This window comes from Notamacropus eugenii, chromosome 5, assembly GCF_028372415.1.
Source record: "Notamacropus eugenii isolate mMacEug1 chromosome 5, mMacEug1.pri_v2, whole genome shotgun sequence".
Lineage (NCBI taxonomy): Eukaryota > Metazoa > Chordata > Mammalia > Diprotodontia > Macropodidae > Notamacropus > Notamacropus eugenii.
This window is the reverse complement of record NC_092876.1, coordinates 127,763,800-127,775,752: the sequence shown is the minus strand read 5'-3', so window position 1 is coordinate 127,775,752 and position 11,953 is coordinate 127,763,800. Positions and strand designations below refer to the sequence as shown.

General features: G+C 39.8%; 1 pseudogene; it reads left to right on the top strand.

The window, feature by feature from the left end:
• The first annotated feature begins 7,758 nt into the window (after positions 1-7,758).
• LOC140508893 (acidic leucine-rich nuclear phosphoprotein 32 family member B-like) lies at positions 7,759-10,227 on the top strand (annotated as a pseudogene).
• Positions 10,228-11,953: the final 1,726 nt, after the last annotated feature.

Below are 11,953 nucleotides of genomic sequence, written 5' to 3'. Positions count from 1 at the left end.
ACAGGTGGCAGGCAGCGACATTTCACACGTAGCGCGGAGCTCAGTCCCCGAGACGAGGCCCGTTAAAAGCCTACGGGCACGAAGAAGGCTTGGTGGAAGGAGAGGAGGTGATCGTGCCATCAGCTGCCAGGACCAGAGGAAGCATTTAGAATGGCATTCGATGGATGCTTAGCCGTGAGCGTGATGATAAAGAAACTTATTTAGAAAACGAAAAAAAAATGATTACCTAGATTGTACCTGGCGTTTTGAAAAGGGAGCAGAAGCTAGAAAGATACTCTTTTTATAATTCAAAGAAATAGGTAGAAAATGCATTTTGGAAGGAGAAAACAACTTGTGGAAAATGGTATTTCATCTGTGACTGTCAGAGATACGCTTCTGCCTGCTCAGCTTTCCCTTTTCCACCACTCAGCCAATGAATGTTATAGTCCTTGTCACCAGTATGCTCTGGGCAAGGCACAGTCCCTTCAGGACCAGCCTTTGCTTCGTGAGATGAACACAAAGGTCTAGAAAGCTTGGATAGCAAGTTTCCCCAGGATCAATGTCTTCTCTTTGCTACTGGGTTAGAGCTATCTTTTTTGTGCCCTGCTCATGCTCCTTCAGTTCCTTTGGAGGCTGACTTTTGTCTGTTTTGGGGGCGGGGTTGCTTATGATTACACGCCTCATCCTGGTCCTGACATTCATGACTGTTTTAATGTCAAACATACCATTGTCTGGTTTTTACATGCTTGAGATGTCTACTGCTTACCGGTCTCTGATTCATTACCACTTTATCATTTCTGGTGGCCCTGATGCCCAGGCCAGTGTTGCCTATGAACTAATATGATAGCATTCTGAGACTATCCCTCAGCCCTTGACTATGAAGCACTTTGAAGGTCTGCGTATCCAAATTATTCCAGGTTCTGTAGTATAAAACTCATCTCTCAAAACCAAGCTTACCTTTGTATTGTCTTAAAAGTACCATCTTCACTCTTCCCTTTCTACAAATTTTAGGGGCATCTAGGTGGCACAGCGAATAAAGAGTCAGGAGGACCTGAGTTCAAATGTGGCCTCAGACACTTGACACTTGCTAGTTGTGTGACCCTGGGCAAGTCACTTAACCCTGACTGCCTGCCCCCCTGTAATGTTAATGTAAGGTTAATGGTGAGTACAGGGAAGAGTTAAAGATCTTCCCCAATCATTAATAGGCCTCAATACCTTTTGTTAATTTCTGTTGAGGCCCTGAGTCAGAGGGTTGTGTTCTCCAGTGCTGAAAAATGCATAAATACTCTGAGGTGAGGTTTTACTTTGGGGCTTACTCATTGGAAGTGTTTGTTTGGCCAGACTAGACTCTGGGAAGCCACTACGGAGCCCCCCAGCTTTGAAAACCCAGATATTGGTGCTTTTCTCTCTGGTAACTATGTATTTAATGGTCAGACAGTTGGATCTGTCTGTTGATTTGTGATGTATGTATTACTTATAGTCAGCCTACATACTTCATTGCTATTAAGAGAACTAGAGGAGAAGGAAGGCCCCTGGCACCCTGAGTGGAGTATTTCTGGGAGAACTTGGATAAGAGCTGTAATGGGAAGAAAAGATATGGAGGGATTGAGATCTGAACTAATTAAACAACATGAGTGAGATCACAGATCTAATTGAAGTATTAAAATACATTTTTATAAAATAAAAAATGCAGATCCTTCAGTAAATTAATCCTTTTACAAATTTGTAAAGGATCAGGGCAGAAGAATACTTGAATATTACAACTCTTATGGTTAATAAATGAATGATTTAGAGAAAGATTCTAATGTATAGTCAGACAGTCAGTAAACATTTAAGTGCCTGCTGGGGCAGCTAGATGGTACAGCAGATAGAGCACCAGTACAGGAGTCAGGAGGACCTGAGTTCAAATCTCACCTCAAACACTTGACACTAAGTGACTTAGGCAAGTCACTTAACCCCAATTGCCTCATCCTGGGTCATCGCCAGTCATCCTGATGAATATCTGGTCACTGGATTCAGATGGCTCTGGAAGAGAAGTGAAGCTAGTGACCTGCATGGCCCTCCCTTACTCAAAACAAAGTCAAGGGCAAGTCATGTTATTATTTCTCTGAGGCATGGTCTTCTTTGGCAATGAAGGATGAACACAATTGCTTATGGTCAGACAGTTGGAAGCCCTGTCTGTTGGTCTTTATTTCTCTGCTTGTATTTTATCTGAAATTCAGGATACTTTTTCCCCTGAACTAAGTGAATGATATATGTGCTTGATTAAAGTAGATTGTTGACCCCTCAAAAGTTACTTTCCTTTCAGAAAAGCAGAGCTAAGAACCTGTACAGCAGGCCCTCCTCTGTAGGATGGGGTTCCCCCCCGCAAAATTTCTAAAACAAACAAAACTGGGAATCTATTATTGAATTTTCCCTTTCAGACTTGCCATTTGAGAAAAGCTGGTTCAGCCTCAGTCTCTATCCATGCACTGAAATTGCACTTAGCTGAACCAATGGCTATATTTTAATAGTCCATGTGAGAGAAAAAGAGGAGCTGAAATAGGTTGGTAGTTGACATAAGGGGATGGATGGATGGATGAATGGATGGATGGATGGATGGATGGATGGATGGATGGATGGATGGATGGATGTGAGAGCCATTGGAGAAAGAGAATTAAAAAAGACAATAATTGATTGCCAAGATCTAAGTCTATAAATCAGCATCCAGCTCTAAGACTATGAACCTATAATATATACTGAGAAAGAAAATGTTATAAAAACAAAAATATAGTAATTAAATGTAGATTGTTTCAGAGCAAGTTTGATTATTTTGATCTTAAGATTTAAACCTTGGTTGGTTGGTTGTTGTCTTTTATTCTTGAAGAGGACCAAAATGACATCATTATGTCAGAGTTGAGATACAGTGATAGATATATAGGTAGGTAGGTAGGTAGGTAGGTAGGTAGGTAGGTAGGTAGGTAGGTAGATAGATAGATAGATTAGATAGATAGATAGATAGACAGACAGACAGACAGACAGACAGACAGACTGTGGCTGATCAGACCTATATAAACTCAGAAGGCCCTACCGTTAGTCAAGCACAAATAATAAACCTTAGAGAGACACCATGAGTGGACAATCAATGGAGTCCAGAATTAAATAAGAGGAGGAAGATGGACATGAGCACCAAAGGGAAAGAGCTCAACCCTAAACTTCTCCCTGAAATTAAGGCCTATCTTTTTTAGTAACAATATTTTACAGATGGTATTATATGACCAACTGTGGAATACTACAGTCTCTATAGAATTAAGATTGAGTATTGCTATCTCTCAGAGGGTAGTAGAAAGGTGCATAGTGGATAGGAAAAGACTTGAGTGGATAATTAGGAGCTAGGGAGAAGGAATCAGAGTAAAAGATATCAAAGAAATATACGATCAAAAGATTATGACTGGTCATGTGGCAAGATCAAGGGAAAAATCAGTGGATGGCCCACATTCCCTATACTGGTAACTACACAATTCAAGAGAAATTAAGAATGTTGTGTATACCCACTGTGAATGAACTTATGGGGACAGGTACATAGGGATGCATTGTTATCTACATGATTGTAAGTAAGATTCATATCTATGGAATCACAGATCCATCTGAATATTTTGCTACTTATTCCCAAGTTTATTATGAGGCTCCAATGTGAATTTATGTAAAATAATTTACAAATCTTAAAGCACTATACAAATGGGAGTAGTCAATATGTTCAAAATGGAAGAGACGAAGTCTTTAAACTATAAACTACTGATTTTTTTTATTTCAATTCCAGGCAAAGTCCTAGAATATATTAATAAAGGGATGGTTTGTGGGCATTTAGGAAAGGGATGTGATGATCAGCGAGGGTTTGACTTAATCAGGACAGGTTATGTCAGACTAACTTAATTTCTTTATACAACCAAACCAAAGAAATAAAGTGGTAGATCAGAGAAATGTCACAGGCAAAAACATACTATACTTAGATTTCAGTAAGGCATCTGACAAAGTCTCTCATGCTGTCCTTGTGATAAAGATGGAGAAAGATGGGTCCAGGGTTGGGGAGCCTGTGGCCTTGGGGCCAAATGTGGCCCTCTAGGTCATCAAGTGCAACCTTTTACTTAATCCAAACTTACAGAACAAGTCCCCTTAATAAAAGAATTTGTATTGTAAAACGTGAACTTAATCAAAAGGCTGTACCCAAGGACTTAGAAGGCCACATGTGGTTTTGAGGCCCCAAGTTCCCCACCCCTGGCACTAGACAATAATACGATTAGGTGGGTTTGGATCTAGTTACTGTATTTAAAGAATAAGTGTTAATTGATATTCAAAAAGATTGATAATAGAGTGCCACACACCTCCATAAATCCCCTAGGTTTTGTTCTTTAAAATCTGAGTATTTTGGTGCACTTGTTAATCCATATAAGTGAATAGTATGATATCATATTTCCACTTGACAAATGTAAAATCTGTAACGTGAGCCAAGGAAAATAGAAACAGAAGACGTTGAGCTTGTGTGGTTTGTCCTTCATTCTCAAAGAGGACCATGACATCGGGTAGTTGATGATATGACTTTCAATTGATTTTCACTTAAATGGAGGGCTGTGCAAGGTCACCAGCCTCACTTTCTCTTCCAGAGCCATCAGAGTCCAGTGATCAGATATCTATTAAGACAACTAGAGATGATCCAGGATGCAATGGGAGACTTTGGTCCTTTTAAGCTAAGGTCCCTGAGTCAGGCAATGCCCATTCAGTGAATAGGTCTCTTTAAACTGTAAGTCAAAGCAGCCAAGGGATAAAGATAATATGTACAATTACCATTATTGTCTCCTGGCAAGACAAGAGGAGAAAGGTGGAACTGCGTATTTTAAAAGACTGATTGACATCCTGAAGTCAAAATTTAACAACAGGAACACTTTAAGAGAAACTGACACCTCTATAATGCCTGCTTTAATGTGTACTTTTGGCTTGGTAATAAAATACAACAGATTAAGAAGGCATTCAAACAAAAAACATACAACGTTAAAGAAACACAGGCTTCATTACCCCAAAGAAGCTAAAGAAAGATGAGCCCTTCCTTGTCAGGAAGGAAAAAGAGAATTAACAGATAAACCCAGGGCCCACGATAAACTGATTAAAAATTTATAGAAATACCTTTAGACCAAACAGATCTTACTTCATAAAGTAATAGTAAAGGCTGACAACAGGTATTTACTATTAAATTTGTTGAATATAATTGAATGTGATTTGGCTCCAGATAGAGCCTATGAAATGGCTTAAGATTTCAGAGTAAAATCAAAATTCTCCTTAGGTGACATCTCCAATAACTCCATGCTCAATAACTCATTTTTGCAGGTTACAAAAATATAGCATGACACCCCGGACAGCTAGAATTATACACCAGAACCTCACTCTCCTTTAGGTAACAGATCTTCATACTACAAATACAAATCCCAAAATATCCTTGAGAATTCAACAGACTGCACTGGAACATGAGCATTATTATAGACAAAATCAACTGCTGCCCACAATCATCTGCTCAGCATTCATCCATAATAATTTTAGAACAATATTCTAAGTAGACATTGCTATACTGACTACTCATAACCTACAAACTACACAGAGTGAAAAGCTTTCAAAATATAGAAACCTAACAGAAGACATTAAAACTAAGTGGGAATAAAACAATGTATATGTCATTCCAGTCTTCTTATACCCTACTTCCCACCACATACTCTTGCATCCAGGGACACTGGCCTCCTGGCTGTTATACAAACAAAACAATCTGTGTCTCAGCTCTGGGCATTTTCTCTGGCTGTCCTCCATGCCTGAAACTCTCTCTCTTCTCCTCTCAGACTACTGACCTCCCTGGTTCTCTTTAAATCCCGACTGAAATACTACCTTCTGTAGGAGGCTTTCTCTAACCCCTATTAATCCCAATGTTTTCTATCTTTTAATTATTTCCTATTTATCCTGTTTATAGCTTGTTTTGTATATGTTTATTTGCATGTTGTTTTCCTCATTTGATTGTAAGCTCCTTGAGAGAAGGGACTATCTTTTGCTTCTTTTTCTATCCCCAGTATTTAACAAAGTGCTTGCTACATATTAAGCATATAATAAATGTTTATTGATTGACTCGTTCTTGTTTTCACTGCTACTAGAGTAGTCCTGAGGATACTTTAAGTTAATAAGATTATATTCAATAGTTTTAATCAACTACAAAGTAGTCATTTTATCCATCTGTATAATAGTCTACAGATCATTAAACATAAAAGAGTAACAGTAGAATAACGACTTGTGTCTGAATCATTCTAGACAAAATTCATTAAAAAAAACATAAGCTAATAACAGCAATAATCCTTTCAGTGGCCAACCCACCAACTATGCTGTGAGAAATGAGCAGTTGCAAAGTAGGAGAATACCAGAAATGGTGTACCTTAAGGGGAACAGAGTAGCTGTGAAGACATTTCAGGAACCTTAAAATGCTGGCAAATTAGACTCTGGAAATACCACTGATTGAATTAGCATCTTGAATGTGATGCAGTTGCTATTAAGAGTCAAAGAAAGGTGGATCAAGAGGGTGAATTAGGTGCAGCCCAGCTGAACTTTCTCAATGTTCTTCTCCAAACAATTTAAAAATAATGCCTCATCTCAAATTTTGGAGTGGCAGAGCCAACAAAATGTTGGGTAAGACATTTTTCTTGCCTAAGAAAATTTAAGAGGTTAGAAGGAGAATTTTATTACACTGGGGTGGGGTCTGTCCCGAGCCCACATAGGCCTCAGCAGTAACAACGGGGGCAACAGCAACTTTGAGAGCTTTCAACTCAGAGACAATAAGGGAGTCAGAAAGAGATTACAGGGGACCCTTTGCTCTTTCCGAGTACAGTTGGTGCTGTTTGGCAACTCTTATTGCACAAACACAGTTCCAGGGCAGTTTGGGTTGGAGAGGGGAGCTGGTGATCAGTCCCAAAGGAGTGGGAGCCCTTTTTGCAATTCCAAGGCAAAGATGAGTATTACCATGTCCAGCTATAGGAGAGCAGGAACTCTTCCTTGGCAAAGACCAGAGAGTAGACCAGGAGACCATTGACCATACCTTTCCCAGGATCACATCAGCCTAGAAGTACCCAAAACTCGCATACACCCAAAACAAGCTCTGAAAAGAGTAGCATGAAAAAACCTGAAGTTTGGCACAGGGTCATCCCATCCCTAGGTAAACAGAGCTCAACTTTAACATAAAGTTCAAAGTCAAGAAATAACTGGGGGGAAAAAAGAGGAAACAGCAAAAAATTTAATCACAAAAAGCTACTATGGTGGCAAGAAAGGCCAAGACATAAACACAGAAGAAAACAACAATGTGAAAACAGCTACCAAAAGAAGCCTCAAAGAAAAATGCTAACTGGACTCAAACTCAACAAGAATTTCTGGAAGATTTAAACAAAATGTAAGAATGGTAAAGGAAAAATTGGGAAAAGAAATAAAAGGGGTGCAAGAAAATTATGAGAAGAGAATAAATAGCTTGGTAAAAGAGGCACAAAGCAGTACTGAAGGAAATAACACCTAAAAAAACAAGATTGGCATAATGGTAAAAGAGGCACAAAAATTCAGTAAAAAAAACAGTTCCTTAAAAAAGCAGAAGTGGGCTGGGAACGTGCTCCAGGGCCCTCAGGGGCATGATATCCACCCCTTTCCCCTCTACGTGCCTTTGGCACCTTCCTGGCAGTCTACACAGTGGCAGCTCTCAGGGCTCTTGGGGCTCCCTGGCTGGACTGGGTGGCCATGGACATCAAGAGGTGGTAGGTTATGCTGGAGCTGCAGAACAAGAAGCTGGGGTAGGTGAAGGTTCTAGTCTTGGATAACTCCTTCTCAGATGATGAGAAGATTGGGGGCCTGTCTTCAGAATTTGAAAACTTTGAGTTTCTCAGCATTGTCAACATCAGCTTTGTGTCTTTGGCCAACCTACCCAAGCTTCCCCGACTTCAAAAGTTAGAGCTCAGCAATAACCATCTCTCTTGAGGCCTGGAGGTCCTGGTCTAACAAACACCCAGCCTGATCCAGCTAAACCTAAGTGGGAACAAAATTAAGGACATCAATACACTGGAGCCCCTGAAAAAACTTCTGAACTTCAAGAGCCTAGAACTTTTCAAATGCAAAGTGACCATGCTGATGAACTTTTGGGAGAGTGTGTTTGCCCTCTTGCTCCAGCTCACATAACTCGATGGCTACAATGCTGATGACAAGGAAGCTCTAGACTCTAACCCTGAGGTCTAGAGGGAAGGCCTGGAGAGTGTTTTCGGGGAGAATGGGGAAGTGATAGGTGAAGAAGAGGAGGAGGAAGAGAAGGACAAGGAAGAAGATGAGGTAAAAGATGAAGAGGAGGATGGTTCTTGTTGTTGTGTGTGTCCTTTGTTCTTGAAGAAGACCATGACATCAGGATGATGACATGACTTGCAGATGACTTTGATTTGAATGAGGGAGGGCTGTGCAAGGTCACCAACCTCACTTTCTTCTCCTGAGCCATCTCGGTCCACTGACCAGATATTCATTTGTGGATGGGGACTTGTTGTCTAGTCTATGAGCTCCAGAATGAATTGGATTTAAGGCTTGATCCTTGAGCAAGAAATGTAGCCAGTAAACCCAGAGGAAAAAAGGCAGCTTTTGGCCATGGAGTTTAATTTCCCCTGGGCAGAATACCAGAGAAGGAGAAGGAGGAGGAAGGAGAGGAGAAGGATGAGGAGAGAGAGGAGGAGGAGGAGGGGAGCTGATACTTACAGATTGTGTTTGTCTTTCATTCTTAGAGAGGACCATGACATCAAGATGATGACATGACTTGCAGTTGACTTTGATTTGAGTGAGGGAGGGCTGTGCAGGGTCACCAACCTCACTTTCTTCCCCTGAACCATTTGGGTCCAGTGGCTTGATATTCATCAGAATGACTGGAGATGGCCCAGGATAAAATGTGAGACCCTGGCCCTTTCAGGCTAATGTCTGACGTTTTCACTTTGAGTGAGATACACCCATTCAATGAATAGGCTTCTTCATATAGTTGCTCAAGGGAAAGCCCCTTTAATAAAAAAAAAATCAAACTAGGAGTGGAAGACCCTCAGGGTTCCTGGGTAAAAGAGAAGCAATTACTATTTAGTAATTACAATCACTCTGTGCTAGGTGGGTGGAGACTTATTATCCAGTCTATAAGCTCCAGAGTGCATTAGGATGATGGAAAGGAGGATGAAGAGGAAGTAGGAGAAGAATCCCAGCATGGAGAAAAAAGGAAACAAGCTGCAGATGATGAGGGGAAGGACAGCGAGGAGGATGAGGAGGACTAAGCCAGCTGCCATGCCTTCAGGGAGCAGCATGTTGTGGATAGACTCTGCCAGCTTCCCCTGAGCACTGCTTGGCCAGGGGATTTGGTGACCAAAGGTTCTTTCCATTTTCAGGGGTGTTTTGTGCAGCAATTTGTTGGAATTCTTTCTAAATCTTTGTTTCCAAGAAAAATGTGCCCCATTCCCTGCCTGGGTGCTGAAGGGGCAGGGACTCTGGCAGTTTCTCAGGATAAACCTTGCAGCCCCATCCCTCCTTCCTCTTATTTGTCTTTTTAAATAAATAAGAACTGGAATTTTTTATCCAAAAAAAAAAAATAAATAAAAAGCAGAACTGGCCAATTAGAAAAGGAGGTACAAAATTTACTAGAGAAAAGAACTCCTTAAAAGGCAGACTTGGCCAAATAGGAAAAGAGGTACACTAATGAATTGCTGGTGGAGCAGTGAACTACTCTAACCATTCTGGGAAACAATTTGGAACTATGCCAAAAGAACTATAGAACTGTGCATGCCTTTTGACTGAGCAATACCACTACTAGGTCTGTATCCCAAAGAGATCAAAGAAAAAGGAAAAAGACCTATATGTAGAAAAATATTTATAGCAGCTCTTTTTGTAGTAGCAAATAATTGAAAATTGAGGGGATCCCCATCAATTGAGGAACGGCTAAACAAGTTGTGGCATATGATTGTTGTGGAATACTATTGAAATGACCAGGGGAATGGTTTCAGAAAAACATGGCAAGACCTATATGATGGAAAGTGAAGTGAGAAGAACCTGGAAGTCATTATACATAGTAACAGCAATGTTGTAATGAAAATCAACTGAGAAAGACTTGGCTACTCTGTTCAATACAATCATCCAAGACTATTCCAAAGCACTCATGATGAAAAAATGCTATCCACTTCCAGAGATAGAACTAATGACATATGAATGCAAACTGATGTGTAATTTTCTCATTTCACTTTGCTTTGCTTTAAAAAAGCTGGCTAATAAGGAAATATAATTTGCATAATTTCACATGTATAATTGATATCATTTTGCGTGTGTTCTCTGTGGGTGAGGAAAGGGTGGAAGGGAGGGAGAGAATTTGAAACTCAAAATTTTAAAAGAACATTTTAAATAAACAAATAATAAAATTATTTAAAAATTTAAAGATGTCAAAGAAAGAGACATAGAACACATGATTTCAAGATGACCCTACTCAAAACTATCCTGATAATCAGTTTAATAGGGAGGGCAGTAGGGTAAGTGATGTTCCTTCATATTCTGGTACCACAAGAAGGCAAGATAACCTGGAATAAATTAGAAGTAACTATACCCTACCTATTAGAACTGCTTTAGTGGAAATGGTGTTGACCATAAAAATAAGCAAGTCACAAGGGCTCATAAAATAGCCTGAACATATGAATACTTTCATTTTGTACCAGTCCTATATCATAACAAAAATGGAAACATCTTACCAGTTATAGGCAAAGGTTTCATACCATTTTTACTAACAGTTTTCTCAACTCTAAATCGTATAATAACATATTGCATTCCAATATGGGGATACCATAAGAAATATTTTCCTTCCTTAGCTCAGATTAGATGAAATTAAGGAGCTACTAAAATCTGAAGATGGAAAAATAAAGGAATCTGATGTATTGAAAATCTTCACTTAACACAAATAACAGAAATTGGGGGTGGGCAGAGGAGGAGGGCAGTATTTATTAAGTGCTTACTATATTAGGAACTGTGCTAAGTGGTGGAGATGAAAATAGGGGGGGAGAGAGAGAGAGAGAGAGAGAGAGAAGGAGAGAAGGAGGGAGAGAGGGAGTGAAGGAGGGAAGGAGGGAGGGAGCACTTGCTCTCAAGGAACTTACATTCTAATGGAGAAGACAACACATAAAACTGAAAGCAGGGAGAGATGAGGGTTACTATGCAAGGCCAGGGTGTCCCAGTCAGAGGAGGGGTCTTCCAGGGTGAGAGGGCCACCAGGGATGAAGGAAGTTTCACGGTAAGAAAGCATGTTGGTGAAGTGTGGAGTGTCAAAAGCAAAGCTGGGAGAGAAATATAAGATGGCCAGCCTGGGACCCTCCCCAAATTGAAGAATTTACCAATGAGAGAAGGGGGTGAAAAGGGAAAATGTTCCAAGGTGAGAAGGCCACAGGCACTGACGGAAGTTTCAGGGTAGGAAGGCAACTGAGGCATATTGCCTGTTCTGCCTGATTATGAAATTCTGTTTGACAATGAAATGAAATGCATGAGGAAAATCATACCAATGTTGCAAATGATTTTTGAACTACACTTTAGTTTTAAATTTTTGAAGGCTCTTTTTGAAACTCTTTTTAAGATTCTTTATGAGTTTAAGGGTATAAATTCAACTGGCAGACCAATTACAAAAAAAAAGAATAATTTTAAAAAACTAGCATGTGCTAGATTAGAAACCAACCCACAGGGGCTATTTATAAGAATCAAATAAAATAACACATGTAAAATGCTTTGCAAATCTTAAATTCTCTATAAGTGCTACTAGCTATTAAAACCATGCATTCTTACACATTTTTTGACAAATAATGTTAAAAAATGTTTTAGGACCTGCACATAGTGACTTCTGCCATAATAAGAATCATAGGAAAAAACGTGGAACTTTGTTATAGACAGGCATCAAATA